The sequence below is a fragment of the Oryctolagus cuniculus genome, chromosome 2 (genome assembly GCF_964237555.1).
Source record: "Oryctolagus cuniculus chromosome 2, mOryCun1.1, whole genome shotgun sequence".
NCBI lineage: Eukaryota > Metazoa > Chordata > Mammalia > Lagomorpha > Leporidae > Oryctolagus > Oryctolagus cuniculus.
The window spans coordinates 163,167,943-163,188,004 of NC_091433.1; the positions used below are offsets into that span (position 1 = coordinate 163,167,943).

At 42.0% G+C, this 20,062-nt stretch overlaps 1 protein-coding gene across 1 annotated transcript in view; it reads right to left on the bottom strand.

The window, feature by feature from the left end:
• The window catches only part of TMEM178A (transmembrane protein 178A), a 106,415-nt gene extending 87,399 nt beyond the window's left edge, over positions 1-19,016 (bottom strand). The window contains exon 1 of the mRNA XM_070069211.1: positions 18,910-19,016. The gene's annotated coding sequence lies outside the window, so the exon portion shown is untranslated. The remainder of the gene's footprint in view (positions 1-18,909) is intronic.
• Positions 19,017-20,062: the final 1,046 nt, after the last annotated feature.

Sequence of the window (20,062 nt, forward strand, 5' to 3'; positions counted from 1 at the left end):
AAGAGTGCTCCTGAGCTCCAGGCATCCTTTTCCTTCAAGCATTTATTTTACCTGAACACTAACTCCCTCACTCAAGGTGCTGCTCTGTCGGCCATATGGGACCAGGAAAGGTTTGAGAATTATTGTAGATGTTCCAGAAAGCAACAGAGAAGCCCAAGTGCAAAGTATTATGTCTGTTGCAGACACAGAAAAGATAAATCCAGTGAGTTCTTCCAGTTCATGCAGAGCTCCTTCCTATACCAAGATTTTTTTTCTTTCAACTTCTCTGAATTCAATCAGAATGCATGCTCACCTGGCAATTAACACAGGAACACATACATAGCTATTGAGCTAATTACCCGAACCCAACCTATCAAGACCCCCGAGGTTGCCTCTGGGCTCTGCATATGGACTCTGAAAACAGAAGAGTAACTGACAAGGCAGGAGTATAGTGAGTTAGCAGTGTTGATCCGGAAAGGGACTTTATTGTACAGGAGGAAGGAAGACATCAAGCTTAACAAATAGGAATAAAAGGAGCCAAGTTCATAAGCAGATACGAGAATGTGGATTGTACATAAAGACTTTATGGAAAAATAGCCAAAGAGGAAGGGTGAGGGGGAAGGAAGGAGACATTGAAGAATGTTTATATTCTTAGCCCCACAAATAAAAGAGAAAGTTGTGAGGGATGCAGTAGAGTTCAGGCACATCAAGTGAAGGGCTCAAGGGAGGCTGAATTATGCCTGCTCCCATCGCTGTTGCTCTGGAAACTGAGGTCTCTTTCTCTTATTGATGATATCATGACAGGAAAAATGTACATTCTTTCGAAGTTGGTCTACATGTGACTAATTAGCACCGTTTGGAGAGGAGACCTGAATAGAGGCCTGGAGGAAAGGTGATTGTACAGCAATGAGTAAGGTCATAGAAAAGTTATCTTAACTTGGACCTTGGACAGAGAGAACGTCAGGCCCTGAGATCTATTACTCCTCTGGCTGAGCCAGCAAATGGGTGCAGGCATTAAAAATGTGCTTGTATATAAGCATTGGTTTGACAGTCCTGTGTGAAAGGAAATCCTCTGCTCTCCCAAAGCTGGCCAGAGAGCAAAGCAATGGGGTAGCCTGCAGCTCACCCTGCTTCACCGGGCCCAGGAGGGCTGTGCTACCCAGACGCATGCACACAGAGAACAACAGTCCACGGCATCCATCTCATAAAAACAAGACCAACGTCAAATCATAATAGACCCACTTAAGGGTGCCATAAGTTACAGCAAACTGGCCTATTGATTCTGATGATGTTGGTTTGTAAGTCATTTCTGGAAAAATGAAAGATGTGTGCCTATTTGTACATTTCCCAAGAACTTGTTCTAACTACACAGGAAAGGGGCAGGTGTTGGGGATGGAGGTGGAGGAAGAATCATGTGATGACTTTAACTATAAAACATATGGCTATTAAAATTCCATGGTACTAACATTACTAATATTAATGTTTATGTTTCTCTTCCCATTACTTGATCAAAGGTAATGAATGATATATAGATCCATCAACTTGTACACATACACATTTGTAAATATATAATACTTCTCAACAAATGAGTTAATGTGTGTGTTTGCGGGGGAGGAAAGGGAAGGGGGACTACAAAAATCCACAATTATGAACCCACTGCCACCTGGCAGCTGTATATCACAAGTGAAGCACAACTAAAATACTGCAAGTGAAAAAGTGACCTAGTGGTCTTGGAAGGAAAAAAACACATGCGTCTGTACCACACTTACTAATGCCAAACCTCCAGGGAACTGTAGTGGAAGTCTGTTGGCACACAGGCTGTTACACAGAGTGATAGGTTATATATTCAACTTTTATTAGCACTCCTGATTGTGAGTTCTTTGCTTCCTTTTAAGGCTAACCTATCTTATACCAGCCTACAGTAAGAATGTCCTTTTATTCTGACGTTTTAACATCTAGAGCTTTGCTGACCCTGGAGAGACTGTCCCTTCACAGGGCTAGCTCCTTGATAGAAACAGTAGGGGACTCATTTGGTAGCCCACCTTTCACATGCACTCTAATTAACACAGAGTCTACGCCCCATCACTTTCTTTCTTGGGCTCTCACAACTGAGCCACTGTCCCCATGCCCTAAGCATTCAGCGCCAGGTATCAGACAACTAGGGACAGCCCCGGGGCCCCAGAGCCTGCTACAAGTCTTCAACTGCCCAATTCTATGCCTGTTTATCTTGCCTTGGTTGCTCCTTCCCCTGGAAACCACATAAAGGCTTTTCCACAGCTCCCTTGCCTCCTGATCAACCTTGGTACTTGCTCACAGAGCCCTGCATAGTGTGTCCCCTTCTCTTGGGAACAGTAAGTTAAAATCTTTCCAGTGGCAGTCATCTCCCAATTTGTTGGTCTCACCATACCTGAGTAATAAAATCTGTATCTTCAGGCACAATGCTGCGAGGGTAGGTTCACAACAATTTTATTGAATAGGATTCAGCTATTTGGGAGAGGTATTAAAAATACCAAGGTGGGGATGGCACCGTGGCACACTAGGTTAATCCTCTGCCTGCGGCGCAGGCATCCCATATGGGAGCCAGGTTCCAGTCCCGGTTGCTCCTCTTCCAGTTCAGCTCTCTGCTGTGGCCTGAGAGGGCAGTGGAGGATGGCCCAAGTGCTTGGGCCCTGCACCTGCATGGGAGACCAAGAGGAAGCACTTGGCTCCTGGCTTCCGATTGGCGCAGCTCCAGCTGTTGCGGCCATTTGGAGAGTGAACCAAGGGAAGGAAGACCTTTCCCTCTGTCTCTCCCTCTCTCACTGTCTGTAACTCTACCGGTCAAATAAATAAATCAAATCTTTTGAAAAAAAAACCAAGGCAATACTTTGATCATGAGAAAGGTCAATTTATTTTACTCTGGCCCATTACCAAACAGTCACATAGTAAATCCAATTATTTATCAAATATTTATTTAGAGCCACTACATCTGAGATACATTTGAACAAAACTCTGTTTGCTCTAAACTCAAGTGGAAGCCTGACATAAGCAGCTGAAATTAGAAAAGCTGGGAGAGAACAGTTCCCTTCCAGTGGGCCATGACCTCCTGAGTTAGTACAGATGCACAAGTCTGGGAGCTTCTTGATATCCCACCTGGGTACCCTGGGGAGGAGGGCCACGGCAGAGATGATGTGACCACGTCACCTCAGGTTCTTTCCAACCAATCTGCAGGAAGGGAGTTTGCTCTCTCCATCACATCACAGTGACACCTGATACTTCAACCTGCTGACAGAAAGAAGGTCTGCAGTGTCTTCACAAGGTGAGCATCTTTAAAAACACCAGGGAAATTGTTTCCAAGTTCATTGGGAAGTAGTAGGGGGGCAGGGGCTAATTGGTTTCATTTAAACAATTGTATACTTTTATAGAGAAAACTCTCCCATCCCTGTTTCATAATTGAAAGGTCTAAGACTTAGAAAACTAGAGATTTACCAGGAATTCATGGCCTAGCTGGGGACCGAATCTGTATTGGACTCCTGCAGTTCTGCCCTACCCACTTGTGCCATTTAGAGCATGGCAACTAACTGCCTAAACCTCACTTAGGTGCTCCGAAAGTGAGGATAACAGTACCTTTTACAGGTCTGGGGAGAATATTGCTCAAGATGTAAAAAGTGCTTTGTAAACCATAAAAGAGGACATGAATAATAGTGTGTTATTCTTTCTGATAAAAGAAAGGGACCAGACCAAAATAGTTTGGATGTACAGTCCTACCCTCTCTCAGGAGACAGAATACACATCCTAAACATGTTCACTCCAGTAGCCTAGATCACCATAGAACCTCTGTTTGTAATTATGGATTCATATTTTTTGGCTACAGTATAATCCCAGGATTACTTTGGGAATCTTGACTGAAACACTTTTAAGTGATTTGATCTCCTTTTTTCCAATATCCCTTTAGTTATAGAAGTAGTACATGTTAATTGCAAACTTTCCAGCAATATAGAAACAGAGAAAGGCAAGTCATGATGCTTCTATCACCTTCCCCAGATCCACTCCTCAATGGTAGCCCTGGACCACGCAGTTTTTTAAAACATGGAAATGGGAGCATACAACTCACATAATAACGAATTACATATGACTACTCGATGCTTTCCTTTAACCATCTCTGTTGGACATCTTTATCCTTGTAAAGCTGCCTGGCTCTTTTTCCCAGGTACCGAATATTCTATTTACATATTGTATCATAATTAATGGCTCCTCCCTTTTAGATAATTTCCAATTTGTTGTTTTTCGACACAATGCCATAATTGACTGTGTGTATATTTGTGGACACTTGTTTGCACATTTCTACAGAACTGGTTACAAGATGTCAAACTGTAGACCCTTGGGTAGAGCTCTGAGGACCCACACTTGAATCTTTTCACTTTCAGTAACTTCCCTGACTTCTCAGCATGGTTTCCTTGCCAACCACGCCTCTACACAGACAACCATGCATAAGCCCAGGGCAGATACAGTATGGATCATACAGAGCTGGGGACCACCCTAGAATAGGACCCATTACGTTAAGTTGCAGAGGGTGACTCAGCCCTCCCTCTCCTCTCGCCCTGTCAAACTCTGCTTTCCTGCTAACAAATGGCATCTGTGTGTACAGAGAAACTTTTGACAACACCAGTCTGGGGTTGCTTTAAATATACCAAGGAGGCCATGTCACAGCTAGTGAGCATTCATAAATAACTTCTTAATGAGTAAAAACAAGAGGAAGCCCAAATGCCCACTTTGCCAAAGGGTCAGATTTGGCCTCCATGTGGTGTTGGAACACCGATCCCTCACCAGTTAGGTGAGGCCCTGCCATGCCCAAGGCAAGGTTCTCACAACTCCAGCCTCTTCCAGCTCCCACAGTCCCAGCCTATGCATCTGAACTCCTTCTCCTGGGAAAATGCTGGAACAAATCCCAACTTTCAAAATTGTCTAGCTTCAAGAAAATATTTTCAGGGGTCCAGTTATATTTACTGAACATTCATGGACCAGTTCCTAATGCATCCAATTTTCTAGACCAACTGTAATTTACCTACTACATTTGAGCTTTTGGCTGTGCTATAGTTTTCCTAAATTGAAACATTTCTTATGCCCAAAGATCTCCCTAGTGTTCAAAAGCAAAATTGGTTTCCTATAAAAACTTGGCACCACTATCATTAATTAACAGAAAGCAGAATGCCTCTGTGTGTTTACCTTCACAAAGTGTATCCATGCAATGCATTTCTTTCCCAGAGGAGTAGTTTGTTCCTATAGTCCAGAAATTAAGAATGTATTAAAAAATAAATGCATGTCTTTCATCAGCAGAGAAGTTTTAAGAAGCGAACTATCTATATTTCATGGAAGGACATCAGACACAGGAATGTGAAAATTAAATAGACCTCTCACTATAAGAAAGTAAATTATGTTAAACTGTTCATTTTATCTGAGGCTCTTTTTCTGTGGTTTGGTCCAATTTGCCAACAATATATGGACTAATCATCCAGCCTGCCATTAGCTGTTCATTGGCCAGTTTTATGGCTAATCTGACTTGGTAGAAGTATGTGCCTTCTGGCTCTTGGTATTGTGGCACAGTGGGTTACACCACCACTAGCAATGCCAGCATCCCATATCAGAGTGCCAGCTCAAGTCCCAGTTGCTCTATTTCCAATCCAGCTCCCTATTAAATGCACTTGAGAAGGCATCAGAAGATGGCCCAAGCACTGGGGCCCCTGAAACTCACATGGGAGACCAGGGTGGAGTTCTAGGTTCATGGCTTGTATCTGACCCAGTCCTGGCTGTTGCAGCCATCTGGGACTGAACCAGTGCATGGAAGAACAGTCTCTCTCTCTCTCTCCCCCCTGCCTTTCAAATAAATAAATAAATCTTAATTTAAAAAAAGAAGTGTGTGTGTGTGTGTGTGTGTGTGTGAGAGAGAGAGAGAGAGAGAGACTTTTTATGACTTGTAACTACTTATACCTCCAGGAAGTCATAGAAAGTTAAATTTCTTTTAAAGTGTAGTATACAATGGAATATAATTTAGCCTTAAAAAAGAAGAAAATTCTGCCATTTACAACAACTCTATGCTCATGAAATAAGCGAGATACAGAAAAGTCAAATAATACTGCATGATCTCCCTGAATATAAACTAATATGAGGAACATAAAATAAATTGCATAGAAACAGAGAGAAGAATGGTGGTTGCCAAAGGCTCTGGGGCAGAATATAGGAGGAGGAAATTGGGAGATGTTGGCTACAGATACAAAGTTTCAGTTAGGTAAGATGAATGAGTTCAGAGATCTCATGTTAAAACATGGTGACTCCAGTAACAACACCATATTGTGTGCTTGAAATTTGTTAAAAAGGTAGATCTAAAGTGTTCTCACCAAATAGAAAGAAGTAAAGAAAAAGAGAGAGAAAAAGAAGGAAGGATGTAAAGAAGGAAGGATGGAGGAAAGGAGAGGGGAGGGGAGGAGAAGGGAGGGGAGGGGAGGGGAGGGGAGGGGAGGGAGAGAGGAAGAGAGAAGTGGGAGAATGGAAGAAAGGAGGAAGGGAGGAAAGAAAGATAGAAAATGACAACCATGTGAAGTGATGGATATGTTAATAGTTTGATTGTGGTAATCATTGCACAGTGCATGCATATGAGTATATCAGAACATGAAGTTGTATACCTTAAATATATATAATTCTGGTTTGTCAATTTATCTCAACAGGAGAATGGGACTAATGTTTTCAGTGTGGTTTATTTTCAGTTGACATGATCTCAGTCATGGTAATCTAAACCCAGAAACTATACTGTAATATCAGTTACATTTCTAAATGCATTAGATTATTTTAAGCTATAATGACGTCTAGTATGACTTTGAAATCTGGAACCATACTTTATATTATTTTTGCTTCTGTGACTTTTATAATGATGTTCGGGATGTAAGCAGTACTGAGAGATACAAGACATTTGATAAACAGTTGCTGACTTCAATTAGAGATTATTTCTTCTCCCCATGGTTTCTGTTCTATGATAGAAAACATAAAGTATTTTAATCTAAAAATCCTACTCAGAATCTTTCAGTCTTGTCACTCACAAGAAGCAGGAGGCACAGTGGGACTACGGTTGAAGGAAATGGCCTTGTTGGCAGTCCTCTTTTGTTTTCCCCTTCTGTTGAAAGCAGAGACAGAGCCAAACAGAGCAATACCATGTGTCCTGGGAGATCTGAGTAACATCAATTCTATTAAACTGAAAATGGAAATGGAACAGAGCACAGACTCCAGCAGGCAGGAGGCTTGCTGGGGCACTGGCAGCAAAGGGCAGGCAGGAAGGAATAGGCGCAGTGAACCAGAGGACTCGTCTGGCAAGCTGCAAACTTTAAGGTTCTGCATCCAGTCTGACAGCTGCCACTCACCAGCCTACAAATCTCCCCTCACCCTGCGCCTTCCCCCTGCTCCATCCCTGCATGCCCTCTGTACTCACCAGCCACCCATTTCAGCCCAGTTTCTATCTGGCCCCTCTGTCCACATGTTCCTCATTCCAGTTCTAGGCTCATGGCATCTCCTCTCCTTCCTTGTAGTGCCTAAACCACTTCTAGAATTGTGAACATCATGGCCTCTTATGGTAGTCTGCTTTTCATTACTACAATAAAATACCTCAGAGGAGCAAAGTTTATGAAGAGAAGGGGTTTCTTTAGCTCAGTTTTGGAGGTTCTGAGCTAAGATTGGGCAGCCCCACTGGTTAGGCCTCAGGTAGGCTGGCAATGTGGAGTGTAGAGTGTGGAGCGCAAGTGGAGGAAGGATCATGCTGCAAGGCAGGAAGGAAAGAGATCAGCTGGGCTGAATCAAGTTTTTATAGCCAACCCTCTCTCAAGAGCTGCCATCCAAGGGCATACCCCCAGGGACCTAAGGACATCTCACTAGGCCCGCCTCCTACACATCATAACTGGTTTAAGTTTCCACCCTCTTAGTATCATTAAATCATGACTTTTAGAGCTCAGCCACCTGTACAAGTTGAGGGGCCAAATTCTGCTCAAACTATAGCACAGTTCCAGCCTGTCTTCAGGACTCACTCTTGTAACTGTCCCCATTCACAGCCTGGACATTTAGCCTAACGCTCCTACTTTAGGATTTGCCCTTGGTTCAGGGCATGGTAAGGCTCAGACTTAATTTAGGGACACAACTGCCCGAAGGGCTTAGTGAAATCAGGCGTAGTTCAGGGTTTGTAGATATGTGCAGCTCAGTCCAGGTGGATGAATGCATAGCAAGAGATTCCTATTATGCTGTCAAGCAGGAGATTGCTGGTTGGCACTGGGCAGTAAAGATCTGACAACAAGGAAGCAGCTCCAACAGCAGAGCGCAGCATTTGTGGTCACGTCACTAGGCACCAAAGTGAACTATTTCTAAAGGTGAGTCTAATATATTTCCTTCTGTGTAAATAAGGTAGACATGTGATTGGGACCATTTTCAATCTAAGTTTAAGAAGTTTGGTAGAACATAGTGAGCAGAAGAAATATTGGTAAAAGAAGTCAGAGATGTGGATGCTTCTTGGAGGACAAACTTGTCAACTGACCATTATAATAGAGTAAGAAGGAAAAAAGATCTTTTATTTCCACCCTAAGAGTTACATTTCAGAAAACTTTTAGGTTAAAAAAATAGAGTGCTTGGTAATTTTAGCTTTTCCAAACTAAACAGAATGCAGTTATGAAAGTGGCTATAAGGGCAGGCATTGTGTGGCAACAGGTTAAACTACCACTTGGGAAACCTGCATCCCATACTCCTGGGATCAAATCACAGCTACTCTGATTCTGATCCAGCTTCCTTCTAATGTACCTTGGAAAGCAGCAAATGATGGTCCAAGTAGTTGGGTCCCTGCCACCCACATGGGAGACTAGATAGAGCTCCGAGCTCCTGGCATTGTCCTGACCCAGCCTCAGCTGTTTTGGACATTTGGAGGCTGAAATGGCAGATAGAAAATCTCTCTCTCTCTCTCACTTTGTCTCTCTCTGTCACTCTGCCTTTCAAGTAAATAAATAAAATAAGCTATAAATTTACTCACAAAGAACATTTATTTACTGCAGGCACACACCTTGCTGAAGAATGAAGAATACATTTCCCTTTAGAACTCACAAGTTCCAAGTTAGATGAAAAGTCTTTCAATAAAGCAGGTAGTTCAAAGGAAACACTCAAGCAAGGGAGAAGGCCTGCTGGGTATGAGGTAACATTTGAACTCATCCACCAAGATCAAAAGGTGTCCTCCTAAAAGTGTGTCAGTAATTTAATTCTCCTCACTGTGTAATCTGATTTGCCACTGTAAGTCAATTCAATAATCACAGCCGCAAATACCTAAATATATGCTTCAAACCTGGATAATTGCCCAGAAATAAAATGTATCCAAGGATCTGATATTCTGACATTTAATAAAAGTGTGAATTATATTTGCAGCCTGCTGTGATTTAATTTGCTTGAGTTCAATATTTAATAAAACAATAGAAAACTATTGCAAGTATCTTATGCCATTCAGAAGCTATGAGTTCCCTGCCTTGTTCTGGAGTCATGGTCCAGGAGACTAAATTTCAGTCTAACTATTTAGTAGCTATCTAACAAGGTCATCTGTATGTCCTTCCATTTTCTCACCTGTTCAACGGGCATTAGAATATGCCTGTCAGGGCTAGATTATAAGAATTAACGAATTACTGCACATAAAGATCTTAAAGTAATGCCTGGCACATAGTAGGTACTCAGCATGAATTATCTGTGTTTATTATTTTTTGAAGTGGAACAAAGCTACCCTCTCTTGTAATGTTTTACTTGCTTATTTAAACTGCATAAAAATCTATATCTGTTTTCTTAATTCATCTCAAACATTCTTTCAAATAAACACTTTTTTAAAAATATTTACTTATTTATCTGAATGGCAAAGTGACAGAAAGAGAGGGAGACATACACACAAAGAGAGAGAGAGAGAGAAAGAAATAGAGAGAGACAAAGAGAGAGAGAAATCTTCCATTCCTTGATTCACTCCCCACATGACTGCAGCAGCTGGGGCTTGTCCAAGCAGAAACCAGGATCCTAGAACTCCATTTGGGTCTCTCACGTGAGTGATAGAGTTCCAAGCTTGTAGGTCATCTGCTGCTGCTTTCACAAGCCCATTAGCAGGAATCTAGACTGGAAGCTAAGCAGCCAGGATTAGAACTGGCATCAACACATGGGATGCTGGTGGATTAACCCACTGCATCACAATACAGGCCCCTAAACTCTCTTTTTAACAAGAAAAAATTTCCACGAATTGCACACTTCAACAAGAAGAATCTGACATTCTCTGAGGTTGTGTGGAATTAGAATACAGGCAATGATGTGTCTGAACCAAACACTATCACAAAGGAAGCTGACTTTAGGGAAAACTTTAAAACTGGAAAAACCTTCGAAGTTCCAGATCTGACAGGGTTTCCACAAAGCATAAGGAAAAAGAGATCTGGTAAATAATGTAACACAACAATAGTGCTTATGTCTACCTCTGCCCTCTCCTCTGTAAGACCCATAATAACCAGAATGATATCACATTCGCCTTTATATCCTTAGAAGTCAGTAAAATGTCAAGAACTTTGAAGGCATTTAATGATGCTGGTTGCTTGTTTAAATGAATGAAACTGGAAATGAACCATAAACTTGGCACAGAGTTAATAATACATCCTGTCCATTTTTAAAGATTTATTTATTTATTATTTATTTGAAAGAGAGAGAGAGAGAGAGAGAGAGAGAGAGAGAGATCTTTCATCTGCTGGTCCACTCCGCAAATGCCTGCAAAGGCCAGGAACCCAGAACTCCATCCCAGTCTCTCACAGGGGTGGCAGGGGCCAAGGACCTGGGCCATCTTCTGCTGCTTTCCCAAGTGCATTAGCAGGGAGCTGGATCAGAAGAGGCATAGGTGATGGCTAAACCCACTTCCCCACATCCCCAGCCCATGCCTCCTTTTCGGATGCTAGCCCTGATTCAGACAGAGCATGGTGCTTGGGAAAACAATGCCCGCTGAAGAAAAGGGTTTTGCTTAAGCCTTTTTTTTAAATTCTATTGGGGGCTTTGTTTTTCTTCCTGAATGGCTGATTATTTGAGTAGAATATGGTATACAAGGGACAAAGACACATCATCATAATAGCTCTCACTTATTAAGAGTTTACATGTGCCAGGCACGATACTAAGCATAGTACATTTCATCTTTATGACAAGTCTAGGCTGCAGCTATTACTATTGTACTACTTTTACAGAAGATGAAAAAGGAGAGGATAAAGGTTGAGTGACTTTTTCCAAGAACACATGGTTAACCAGCAGCTGATACAGGACCGAAACACAGCTTTATCTGATTCCAAAAGGCCTTGCTTTTAACCCCTACACTAACCCTCTTAAAATCACAAACCAGCAGAGACTAAGAGGATCTTGCATGTTCTACAGGTAAAGAAACTTGAGGCTCAGAGGTATGATGTGTTTGTAAAATGCTACTTGGCTCAACAATGGCAGAGCTGCAGACTTAAATATAACACCCTCGCCTAACGATCCAAAATGCTGTCTCCTGTACCTAATCACTTCCTTTTGAACAAAAGCAGCAGCACCATTCCAACTCTGGTAAACCTCAGTTTCTTTACTGAATGCTAAAAAGGATTTCCCTTCCAGAAATGACTTAACTATTGCTTCACAAGCTCAATCAATGCTTTTGTAATCCAAAAAATGCACCAAGAATTAAATCTCACGGGTTAGTAGTCTAAGCATTCAATTTCCCGCTCCTGCCTTGGAAATTTACACTCAGGGATGCTGCCTGACACAGACACTTTCCAAGGACCAGGGCTGATGAAGATAAGGGAGACAAAGTTCAAATCTATTTTCACAATCAGGTGTGCCACTCACGATCTGATTGCCAAGTAATAGATATGGGTGACAACTGATAAGGTCCAGCATTTTAACTAAGATGATATTGTATGCAATCCATTTATTAAAGATGCCTATACTATACCAGCCACATGATTGAGTCATTGCTCACCAAAGCAGCATTATAACTGAGGTTAAAAAAAAAGTCATGTATGCAGAAAGCATCTCTGATTACAGCAAGAGATGCTTTCTTTAGTTTAGAAGGAGGTAGTTACTCCACTCATGTGCAGGGTTATCTTAACTACAGCAGGGATGGAGGCTGGAACACAGGCCCACAACTTACTCCCCTGTTAGAACTAAAGGTGCCTTCAAAATGAGGGGAAAGGAGAGGATCCAGTTGACAGACGAAGGAAAATGGGCATCTGCCCAGTCCCTTGTCTTTGCCAGTAGAGCCTGCCACAGAATCACCCCCAATTAAAAGTGTCCTTTTCATGTAGCTGGTGTGGCAAACTACTAGTAATCATCGAGTCCGGAGGGTAGACATCATGGGGTCTATTACTCCATTTTTGTGAATCTGAAAACTTTTATAACAAAGTATTCTTGCTATTTTTGACTTAAAGTAATCATTTCCTTTGGAAGAAGCTCCTCAGAGCCTTGTCTTAGTGACGATGCCCATCTAAAAAATAAAGGACAACAGACTTGACCCTGAAGCCCATAACCTCTAAGTTCAGCAACCTCTCTGGCCACACAGTCTTGAGGACTTGGCCTTCTCTGATTCCCAGTCTTTATATTCCCTATCACATTAGTTCCCAGATTCCTGGATATTCCTTATCATTCTGTGTTTCCTCTCTCTGGTGAGAACATTTTGAGAGAAGGAATCATGACCTCTTTGTTGTACAAGGTCTATATGGAACTGGCACTCAGTAAATGCTTGCTCCGTCAAGGAATAAAGCAGCTGATATTGACTAAGTATGCATTTATTAATAGTACCATCCACAAGGTTGTTGAAAAAATTAAATGAAATCATTTAGCATTGTAAGCACTCATTTAATGATAGGTGCTCTGATAATTCTCATTATTGCCATAAGGTGAGCATCCATAATCCAGAAATACTTCAAAATCTGAAACTCTGAGCTACAACTTTTGGACTTCGGAGTTTTTCAGATTATGGATGCTCAACTAGCAAAGTCCATGCAGATATTTCAAAATCTGAAAAGCTCTGAAATCTGAAAGACTTCTGATTTTGGTTAGGGGAAACTCAACCTACACTATCATTTACATTACTCACTTCTCATATGCTGTTCAGTAATCATCTGAAAGATAGACTCCCGAGGTTCCCAATCTCTGTTACTAAGTGGTAGAATTTGAATCCAAGATCATTTGTCTACAAAGCATGTGCTCTTAGAGCTCTAACATCCAGCTTGGTTGCATCACCACCAATTCCAACATCAGTCAGTCTATAGAAAGGCAAAAAGGAGCCAAAAGCTCTCTCAGGGCTACCAGCTCCTTACTGCTATTTTCACTTGATAGGGTGCCAGGTGCAAGACGCAGGCACTGAAAGGAGAAGTCATCAAGCTGTTCCTGGCTGCTTGAACTCAATTTAATCCCCAAGTAGACAAAAAAGAAAGAAAGAAAAAAAAAAAAAACAGAAAAAAAGAAACAAATGGCAGTCATTGTGGTTCATGTAGTTGCAATAAACATAGATTTCCCTTGAGTCTACAGTTTTCTCCGCAAATATGCATTAGAGTTAGTATACTGTACATATGCTTTTTTTCAGATTTACTTTTAATCATGATTATTTAAATCCTGTGGGTGCTGTTAGTCTAATGGCACATGCTTGGATGAAATGTTAACAGTATGCTGGGCTGAAACAATGCCCTTTTCCTTCATTTGCATTTGAATTTCCCTCTTTCCCCCAAAGAGCTGTGGACAGCAGCTACTTTGGAAGACAGTATGAAGTAGGCTGGCAGGGCAAGGCGTGCAGTAAAGCATAATCAGTCCTTTAGCTCTGCCTGTTTTCCTTACTTCATGACCTCAAGCAAGTCATTGTATCTCTACATGCTTCTGTTTATCCAGCTGTAATTGAGGGAAAAAATTCAAAGATCCAGTAAGAGTTAGGAATTCACCCTTGCAAAGTACCTTAAGATCTACTTAAGAGATAACAAAAGGATCTTTTTTATTGTGAGGCTAGTTTTATTTTTTAATTTTTTTAAACTTTTATTTAAGGTATACAAACTTCATGCATTTCTTAAATACAAATTTTGGAACACAATGATTCTTCCCACCCTACCCTCCCTTCCACCCTCACTCCCACCCTCACTCCCGTCCTTCTTCTTTGTCCCTCAAGGAGTTTATTATAATGAAAATCGCTATCTGATACCCCACTTAAAGAAAGTACAGACTTCCTTTGCTTTCTTTTCATACAGTTTCCCAGTCCCACAACTGAGGAAGGGGCATCATAGCTAGTCTCTCTCAGGCCAAACACAGCCCCAGGGTTCACTTGGCCCGTTAGATCAGAAATGTGTTCCTTCTAACAATTTTCCCCCTGTGCGTTCAGCCAAGGTTCCAGGATTGGACTTGCTGTGCCCAGGGCTTAGGGCCCAGGACAGGCAGATTCAGATCCTGACAGGTCAGAGAATGATCTGGAGGTGTTTGTGGGTTTATATCTCCTTTATTCACAGTGGCAGTGAGAAACGCACAAGGAACAACCACTTGCCCTGGATGCTGGTGGGACCACAGGAGATAGGCTTTGTGTCTGTGGCAGCAGTCAGACCCACACAGAGGCATCTGCATACATCCACACATAGCCACACACAGCTACACATCCACATACAGTGGCACACATGTCCACATCCATCCACATGCCCCCAGTTGGGTATACAGACAAAAATGGCCCAGAGCCAAATCATTACATAACAGACTTGTGGGCAATTAGCCAAGCAGGTGGATGTGTGTTACCATGACACCAGTTACCAGAGGGAGACAGAGCAATGGGAGCACACAGGTAAGGGAGCTAGGGCAAAAGGCGTGGAAACGTGCTAACTTCTCCTTCCCAAGTTCAGCTCCTCAACAGACTTCTAGGACCAGCCCTCAAATAATTCTTTTCTAAATGTGTTTCCAAGATAAAATTTCAATTCTGCCAAAAAACTTACACTAATCCCAAAACTTAGCTTTCTGGGGGCCTTAGAGTGAAACTGGCAGTCACTTCCTTGGCACAGGAATAGAATCCCTTAAAACAATGAAATCAATCACTGTTGTGAGAAGAAAGGCCTCGATGTAGGAGCACATCAGAAGCTAAAATGTTTGCCTATGTCTTCAAATCCAGTAGCCCCATCTCCTTTCCTGGGACTGGGCTTCCTTTAAGGATGAGCACTATGAAGAACCTTGACGAGATGAGATGCGGGAAGTCTCTCTCTGAGAGCAAGCCTTCCCTGGGGAATGACAGTTTCCCCTCCCACACATTTACACAATAAATAACATACAGGTAAATGATGGGAAAAACAGAAGAGAATAAGATCAAAGAGGACTGAAATTGTGACTTTTTTTACAAGTGTTCAGAAAGCAAAAGAAAGCTCAGGAACCAGAAGGTGAGCTTTTAGGAACTTTTTAACTCCACAGAAAAGTCTAGAAATTGTGATCACAATGCAGCACTGAGATAACTTCCAAAGGCATTCGAAAGCCCTTGAACCAAGAATAAAAGGAAACAATAAACCAAGATACACAGGATAGACATGCACTTGGCCCGAAGAGCTGGAGAACCATTGCTAAATCTGTTCAGGGAGAATTTGTCTCACCCTTGTGAAATGGGCAAGAGCTAAGCACAATTAGTGGTGAACTAATTGACTAGTTGAAGAACACTGACTGAACTCTACTAAGACCACTGAGTTATCTTCAAATAATCCATGTTGTTTTGAAACTGTGATTCAAGAATCCTAACAAGGTATTGTTTACAGCCACAAAAAACTGAATCCAATATATCCTAAATGACATCTGACATCCATGCTATCTGTCAAAGATGGTATTCACATCAGTCTACACTGGAAATAAATACACATTTACCAGCACAAGGAGAAATCATAATGACTACACTTGGGTTTTAGGCTGCCCTGTCAGTATCTAATACCCCTTCTGTGACTCTTAACCTCAGCTTCCCTTCTCACATTGTATTCAATGCCCATTTCCCACCCGCTCTGTTGCTCAGTTTGCAGTAATGCAGTTAAAGTAATTTTATACTAAATTATTGATGTTTGGTAGCCTTAATCTTTCTAGAAGAATTTGCATTTTAAAATGGAAGATAAAATAGAAGAATGAAACAGATGAACCTCAATAATAAATGAAGAATAAAATAAATAGAAAATTGAATAAATTAGAAGGACCTCAATTGATCTTTAATTTAAAGATTTTAGTAATGCATAGGTGGTTTTTAAAAATATTAGAGTATCTTGGTCTTGGGATGTGAATTTTCAAAAGCAAATCAAAGCTGTTCTCTCAGGCATGGGAGGCAGTCTATCGAGTTTCCCACACCTGACAATAAACCTTCTCCCTTACTCCAGTGTTTGGTGTGATTGTGGCAGCCTTTCATTGGTGCTGAAACCTGGGACCAGGCTCTCAATTCAACCTTCTTCTCCCCTTGGGAACATGAGCTGCTTCGGGGTCCTGGACTTCCGCCAACCACAAAACTCACCCCCAGACCTCCTTCTTTACCACCAAACACTGCAATCTCCATCCTCGCATCGGCCCTTCAAAATTCTGAGGTAAGACAGGCAATGGAGAATTCTCTCATGGTTCTCTACCATGGGTTGTGGTTCTTCTCTGCTTCATCTCAAAGTCCTGGTACCAAGCACCACAAACTTCCACAGGCTCAATGCCTTTCCCTGTGCTCTATGCCTTCCATGGGCTCTATGCCTTCCATGGGCTTTATGCCTTCCCCTAAGATTTAGGCCTTGGGCTCCAGTGGGTGCATGGGTGATGACCCCCACTCTGTTCCTGTACCCTCCCCATTGGACAGCTGTCCCCACTGGGGACACCTGATATCAGCCAGTCTGTCTTCACCGGTCACCACGAGAATTTCCTCATCCCACGTTCCGTCCAACCCTCCTCTTGGTTGTCTCCTACCTTGACAACCAAGTCTAAATGGCTGCTTAATGGCACATTTGATCCTGACATTCAGGATCTCTCCTTCTGTGAGCATTCCGGAAAGTGGAAGAAAATCTCCTATGTTCAGGCTTTCTCCTAACTTAGCTCTAAACCTTCTCTTTGCACTTCATGTTCTCTGGCTCAAGCTCTCTTAACTTCCAAAGTTCTCACTAAAAAGCCAAAGCCCCTTTCTTCGACATTTGCTGCTCCGGCTGTACCACCCCCTCCCACCCAGGAATTCCAAACTCCTGCTTGCCCTTATCTCAGAGCCAGCCCTTGTCCATGTCTACTCTCCCTGCCTTATCTATGACCCTCTCTGACACCCTCCTCCTGGAAGAGCAAAGGCAAGTTTGGGAATGGGCTGTCTCCATGCTGTCACCCTCCTGCCCTGGTCCTCCAGCTGGTCTTCACCTCTCCCCCTCCTGATCCAGTTTTACCATAAGAATAGCAAGGGAGTGGCAATTCCATCCTTTTGAGCTCATAGTTTACTGTAAGCACCTTTCCGATGGCCCTTTGTTCTATCAAGCTAGACGGGAAAGGACAGCAAATCAAGTCTTTTGATGGGTTTTGTCCCCACCTTGTAACTGAAATGTCAAGCTGACCTGCCAGGTCTCCTCAATTCCTACAAACTAGTCCCATTTGCAGGTATTTCCTAGATATTTTGTTCCTTAGCTCTCAGTTAATAGCCAAAACTCTCTCTTCCTAAACCTTCCTCCTCGGTTCTGCCACTCTCTCTTTTAACTTAGCTACCTTGCTCTCCCTCCCTGCACCAAGAGGGCCATAAAGCCCCAAGAGAAATTTCAGAAATTCTGCACCTATATATCTCTTCCAACCTATGTGAAATGATTAAGACTACTGGCCCTTCAAACCAGCAGGCTCCCTGTGTTAATTACTATTTCCAGACACATCTCCTTTTCCTTAATTGTGTTTTACTCTGTCACCTATCAGACTCTACTCCTTAAAAATCTCTCTCTCCGGCTGCCACTGCGGCTCACTAGGCTAATCCTCCACCTGCGGCGCTGGCACCCCGGGTTCTAGTCCTGGTTGGGGCGCTGGATTCTGTCCCAGTTGCTCCTCTTCCAGGCCAGCTCTCTGCTGTGGCCCGGGAAGGCAGTGGAGGATGGTCCAGGTGCTTGGGCCCTGCACCCGCATGGGAGACCAGGAGGATGCACCTGGCTCCTGGCTTCGGATTGGCGCAGTGCACCGACCGACCGCAGTGCGCCGGCCATAGCGGCCATTTTGGGGGTGAACCAATGGAAGGAAGACCTTTCTCTCTGTCTCTCTCTCTCTTAGTGTCTAACTCTGCCTATCAAAAAAAAAAAAAAAAAATCTCTCTCTCCAACCAGAGGGGTGTCCCATCTACTCTGCTGGATGCCCTCCTCCATTAAATCTAACACAATGGTGAACAATCTCCAGTGGAAAGCTAGACTCAAATTCAATTAATATCTAAAAAGATGCCTTTGGTAAATACCAATCTCATGCGTTAGAATTTGGTTCAACTGTAACTGGATATTGGGATTAAAGGACTTTCTCTCTTTTGAATCTAGGAAGATCATTGTTTTTAAAAACATAGCTTTGTAAGTTGCCAAACTTGTTTTGCAACATGGTTTAATAGGTTTCTGATAGCAATGGATACCTCTGGTTTAATATCACTGATTTATAGCTAAAAGGAGTAGAATTCCATATAAATGCAATTTGGACCTTAATTTAGATGGATGCTGAGATAATATTCGCATCTGCAGTCATCTGGATATAATTGTTAAATATAAATTGAGTGGCGCTGACGCCGTGGCACACTAGGTTAATCCTCCGCCTGCAGCACTGGCATCCCATATGGGCACCAGGTTCTAGTCCCGGTTGCTCCTCTTCCAGTCCAGCTCTCTGCTGTGGTCCAGGAAAGCAGTGGAGGAAGGCCCAAGTGCTGGGGTCTCTGCACCTGCATGGAAAACTGGGAAGAGGCACCTGGCTCCTGGCTTCAGATCGGTGTAGCTCCAGCCGTTGTGCTCATTTCGGGAGTGAACCACCACATGGAAGACCTTTCTCTCCTTCTGTCTCTCACTGTCTGTAACTCTACCTGTCAAATAAATAAATATATATATATGGTAAAGACAAATAATAAATGTGTCTAAATACAAATGTTGGTATTCTTAGCACCTTACATTCTATTAAAAAACTATTTGGGTTTGTTAACAAATATATTTTCATAAGCCATCTATGAAAAATAGTTCAACACTGCTTAAAAGTAATGAAGACTGAAATCTGGTGTGTTATCTTATTTAGAAAATGTTGTCTTAATTTGAAGAGTCTTAAAAGGTTATTTCAAAATGTAAATCAAGGAAATCGGCAGATGGAAAAGGTCACAAGTATAGATATATGTTCTTGGTAAGGAAGTCACAGAAGGTTATGAAAGAAATAAATTTTGGGGTACAAAAGCTATTAATTCACTTTTCCTTGACATAGAACTAGAATCTGATCTTCTGTTAAAACAATGAGGTTTTTGCAATGCATATATGTAAATATTTTTAAATAATCATAAAAATCTGTTTAAAAACTGGTGGCCATCTCCTTTTGATAGTTCTTGCTTAACTGGTGACCCTCTGTCAGTTTTCTAGTCTGCTCCAGTAAGCTATTTTCTCTTCCCTAGTTCTGACTCTGTTAAAATTGTTCCAAGTTATGGGATAATTCATGCACTAATTCTTATATTTAAGATTCTATTTACAATTCTTAAAATGACCAAAGAATTATAGTTTGTTTGAATATATGCTTATTCTAAAACATTTGAGTAATCACTTTGACTCAATGATCAAATCTGGTCTCAATGATCAGATCCCTTAACATCATGACATATACCATATATTTTAACCTTCTTGGCATCCTTGACAGGCATTCAAAGAAAAAAATCAAAGTTCCAAATTCTTTTGACTTTGATATTTCCAGTTGGGCCCCTGGAACTATCAAAGGATATATGTCTCTCATCTTGTAGAGACACGAACTAATCAGGCTATTTGGATTATATTAAAGGTACTGCCAAGATGTGAAGAGGTGCTGAAGTTTAAGTTATGTTAATGTAAAATGCTACTGATACAAATGTCCAAATGTTAAAATGTCGAATTAT